Source organism: Hyaena hyaena, unplaced genomic scaffold (assembly GCF_003009895.1).
Source record: "Hyaena hyaena isolate Hyena2069 unplaced genomic scaffold, ASM300989v1 scaffold_202, whole genome shotgun sequence".
In the NCBI taxonomy this organism is placed as follows: domain Eukaryota; kingdom Metazoa; phylum Chordata; class Mammalia; order Carnivora; family Hyaenidae; genus Hyaena; species Hyaena hyaena.
The window spans coordinates 2,529,764-2,534,942 of record NW_024080832.1 but is presented as its reverse complement, the minus strand read 5'-3'; the positions used below and the strand labels follow the sequence as shown (position 1 = coordinate 2,534,942).

The window sequence follows — 5,179 nt, the reverse complement described above, 5'->3', positions numbered from 1 at the left end:
GAATAAACAGAGGGTTGCTGGAGAGGTTTGTAGGAGGGAGGAAGGGATAAATGGGTAAGGGGCATTAAGGAATCTACTCTTGAAATCATTGTTGCACTATATGCTAACTAACTTGGATGTAACTTTAAAAATTAATTAACTAATTAAAAAATAAAAAATTACTATTCAAAGAGATTTAAATTCTCACAAAATTGGTATATGGATTCAATAAAATCTCATTCAAAATCTAAGCAAAAGACTTGTGCTTTTGAGTAAGAAAGGGTAACAAGGGCTTGAAATAACAACAACCACAACAACAAAAACCCTGAATAAAATACATGAAGCAATACTTTTTTAAACATTCAGCATCAGACATTGAAGGACAATGATATCTGAGAGATAGAAAACAAAGTAAGTAAGCCCTACAATCACCCAAGCTGACTGCCTAGAGAAAGTTACCAGGAACCCTGGAAGAACCTAGCTTTCTCTCTCTGAGGGGATAAAATCAATCTAGGAATCTGGGGAAGCCAAAAGTTGCTAGAGTTTACAAAGTCTCAGAGAGGAAATAACTGCACAGAGGGAGAAAATATCCCGAAGATCTGCAGAAGATTCCCCTTAAGTCTTCAGCTGAACATTGAACAGTGAATATGTATAAGGAAACTACCCAAGGTTGGAGCAGAAACCACCTGAGAAGATTAGAAGGAACAATCAGTGGAATCCACACAGGATCAAGAATAGCTCTTGTTTCTAATTAGTCAAAGTGGAAAACCTCACAACTTAAGAGACATCAGATAGAGTACTCAGAACAGTTTTACTTTAGTAGTGGGGAGAATTTAGCTCTACACTAAACATAGCTTTAGATTCTACCTAATAATCCTAAAAATAATGCCCCAAAGGATCAAATCCTGCCAAGAAATTGTGTTTTATAAGAAATCTCAAAACTATGGAATGCAAAAGTATCTATCATCTAATAAAGGAAATTAACAATGTTTGACATCCAATTGGAAGTTACCAACCATTCAGAAAAGCAAGAAAATATGACCCACAAATAGGAGAAAAATCAATCAGTTGGCAAGTAACCAGAGGTGACATAGATGATAGAATTAGCAAAGACATTAAAAGTTAGTATAACTATATCTCATATGTTCAAGAAGCTTAGGAAAGATTGACCATGTTAAGTCAAAACATAATCAAATTTCTCAAAACCAGTGATTAAAAAATCTCAAAAGCATCCAGAGGGAAAAAAAAGCAACATTGTCTAAAGTGGAACAAATATAAGCATGGTAGCATATTTCTCACTTAAAATAGTATAATCCAAATGAGAGAGGAATAGTATTTTTAAAGTATGAAAAGAAAAAATTATCATTGCCATCCTAAGGTTTATGTGAATTTCAAGAAATCCCAAGTAACTAAAACAATCTTGAAAAACAACAAAGATGCTGTGTTTGGCTCTCACTCTCATAACCATTGCAGTACAATGAGCTCCATAGAGATAGTTTAGGGGCAAGTGAGAGTCAGCCAAGCAGTGGGCAATTCTGTACCTCACTGTGGAAAATAATTAAACATGTGCAGAGGAGATCCTAAGAAGCAGAGAAGAAAATGTCATCATATGCATTCTCTATGCAAACGTCAAAAGAAGCACAAGAAGAAGCACATAGATGTTTCAGTCAGCTTCTCAGTTTCCTAAGAAGTGCTCAGAGAAGTGGAAGATGATGTCTACTAAAGAGAAAGGAAAATTGAAGATGTGGCAAAGGCAGACAAGGCCCATTATGAAAGAGAAATGAAAATTTATATTCAAAAAAAATTGAAAACAAAAAAGAAGCTCACGGATCTCAATGTACCCAAGAGGCCTCCTTTGGCCTTCCTCTTGTTTTGTTCTGAGTATTGCCCAAAAACCAAAGGAGAACAGCCTGGTCTATCCATTGGTGATGTTGCAAAGAAACTGGGAGAGATTTGGAATAACATTGTCGCAAAGGACAAGCAGTCTTATGAAAATAAGGCTGCCAAACTGAAGGAAAAATATAAAAAAGATATTACTGGATATTGAGCTAATGGAAAGCCTGGTGCAGCAAAGAAGGGAGTCATTGAGGCTGAAAAAAGCAAGAAAAAAAGGAAGATTAGGAGGATGAGGAAGATGAAGATGAAGAATATGATGGTGATGAATAACTCGGTTCTAGTGGGTTTTTTTTGTTTTTTGTTTTTTGTTTTGGCCTATCAAGCATTTAACTCCCCTGTACAATACTCAGTCCTTTTAAAGAAAAAAAAATTGAAATGTAAGGCTGTGTAAGATGTAGTTTTAAGCTGCACAGTGTCTTTTCTTTGGTATAAATTAACACACTACTGAATGTGTCTTTAGATAGCCCTGTCCTGGTGATATTTTCAGTAGCCACTAACCTTGCCTGGTATAGTATAGGGGTTTTAAATTGACAAGGACTTTTAAAACAGATTCCTGTTGGGGCGCCTGGGTGGTTTAGTCGGTTAAGCGTCCGACTTTCGCTTAGGTCATGATCTCGCTGTTCATCGGTTTGAGCCCCGCGTCAGGCTTTGTGCTGACTGCCAGCTCAGAGCCTGGAGCCTGTTTCAGAATCTGTGACTCCCTCTCTCTCTGACCCTCCCCTGCTCACGCTGTCTCTCTCTCTCTCTCCTAGAAATAAATAAAACATTAAAAAAAAACACAGATTCCTGTTATTGCACAGCACAAATTAGTTACATTGGGGATGGTAGTTTCTTCATCTTCAGTTGTCTCCAAAGCTACTTATATGAAATAATTGTTCTGTTAGCTAATACCACTCTAATTGAAAAAAAAATTATAGCTGTTTTGTTGATTTTTCAAATGCTTCTAAGATATACAATTTTTTATATTAAAAACACCTTCAAAGATGGTGGACTCACACTTTATGATTTAAACTCTTATCACAAAGCCACAGTAACCTAAACAGTATGGTACTGGCATAAGGATAGACCCACAGAGCAATGAAACAGAACAGAAAGCCCAGAAGTAACCTCTCACATATATGGTAAAATAATTTTCGATGAAGTTGCCAAGATCATTCAATGTGAAAAGAATAGTCTTTTCAACAAATGGTGCTGTGAAAATTTGATATCCATATGCAAAAAAAGAAAGTTGGACCCCTACGTTACACCATATACACAAATTAATTTAAAATGGCAAAAACATTACATTTAAAACTATAAAACTATTAAAGGAAAAGTAGATAAAATCTTCATGACTTTGGACTTGGCAATGATGTCTTCAATATGACATCAACAGCACAGGCAACAAAAGAAAAAATACATAAGTTAGACTACTTTAACTTCTGTACATCAAAAGACACTATCAAGAGAGTGAAAAGACAACCCACAGAATGGGTTGCACAGATGACAAAAGCTAATGAGAATAGCAACAGGTAAAACCAGTAATAAATTAAAACCATAATACATAATGAATAAATAGAGTTTAATCCTAGAAATATGTTTCATATCACATTAATAAAAGAATGAATGCAATTCACTACGTTAACAGAATAAAGCAAAAACAAAAAGAAATTTAAAAACAAACAACACACAAGTAACAACAAAAACTATGTATTCTTAGGTGGTACAAAATTTTTTTGACAATAAATGATAAGGAATGAAAATAAAATTGTAAGAGAAATTAAATATGTCCACAATAGAGTTTAAAGTGAATGCTTATAGCAACTTTATTCATAGTAGCCAAAACCTAGGAATATCCCAAAGGCCCATTAGCAGGAAAATGGGTGGAAAATTGTGGCATATTCACACCATGGAATTCAACTCAAAAATATAAAAGGAATAAATTATTAACACACAAATAGTTTATACCATATACATAGTCTCAACAACCTTATGCAGGGTGAGAGAGATTAGATACAGTAGTGTATTATTCTAAGAAGTTTATGAAAAGACAAAACTAAACCTTGAGGATAGAAAGTAGACCACGGTGAAAAGATCGTTCAATCCACCTCGCCGTGAGCCCGCACCGTCCTCGGCTCGCCGTCTCGGGCGCCCGTGTCCCTGACCCCGAGCGGGGCTTGGCACAGCAGCAGACTGGGAGCATCAGCAGCAGGTGCCTTTGCCCGGAAAGGTACCGGGAAGAATTCTGAGAGAATATACTCAGTTGTCCTGCTGTGATGAAACGAGACACTGCTGTATTTTAATTTCAGAAAATGAAAAGGATAAGAGGAAGGAGAAAATGCTGGGCTGGTGTGAAGCAATAGCCCGTAACCCTCACAGAATCCCAAACAACACGCGAACACCCGAGATCTCAGGGGATTTGGCTGATGCCTCACAAACCTCCACATTGTGAATGAAACTAATTTGGAGGGAGAGGCAAGATGGCGGAGAAGCAGCAAGCACCATACATTCGCCTGCACTCATGTCTCAAACAGAGAAGGCCTGAAGTCGTAGGACACTGAGCCACCGGAGTTTGGGAAGAGAAAGAGACAGAGTACACTGGGAAGGAAACCTCATAAGTGCGTGAGTGCGAACCGGGGAAGATAAAAGCGGGACAGGACCAGGGACACGGAGGGAGGGGAGGGAACCCGGCTTGCGTGCAGCTGCGGTGAGTGAGAAACCGGCGAGTGGTGATGAGCTGCCGGGAGTCCAGGGGAAAGGAAAGAGAAGCTGAGATTGCTCATAGAACCGTCCCTGGAGAAGAGAAAAACCTCAGCTTGGAAAGAGAGTGTTTTTTAATTCTGGCTGGGGTGCTAACTTTAAACTAGGTGCCCCCGGTCCCAGAAGGCGCCAGGAAAAACTGCACTGCCTGCGCCCGGCACCATCCATGGCGGCGGCGCGGAGAACCGGCAGCAACGCCTGCGGAGGTGGTCCCGGCGCCGGGTGAAGCGGCGGTGGCGCGCGCGACATCGGCCCACTAGAGCCGCGGTGGCGGCGACCAGATGAAGTGTTGCCGGCACCTGGTAAAGTGGCGGCTGAGTGAGCGAAAAGTTGCCTGCTGAAGCGCGGTGGCCGGTAAAGCTGTTGCAGCGGGGGGAGGCGACGCAGACTCTGTGGACCTGAAGTTGCTACGTTCCCCAGACGCACTCGGGTTGTGTTGCTGCTTGACCCCTGCGGATCTGAGGCTGCGGCACTTCCCCCACCCTCCACTCAACCCCTGGCAACAGGGAAGCAGCGACCAGCGGAACTGTTAATGGCGGTATAACAAAGCCTCTCAGGAGTAATC

The 5,179-nt window shown here is 40.3% G+C and overlaps 1 pseudogene; it reads left to right on the top strand.

The window, feature by feature from the left end:
- Positions 1-1,543: 1,543 nt before the first annotated feature.
- On the top strand, positions 1,544-2,145 carry LOC120238180 (annotated as a pseudogene).
- Positions 2,146-5,179: the final 3,034 nt, after the last annotated feature.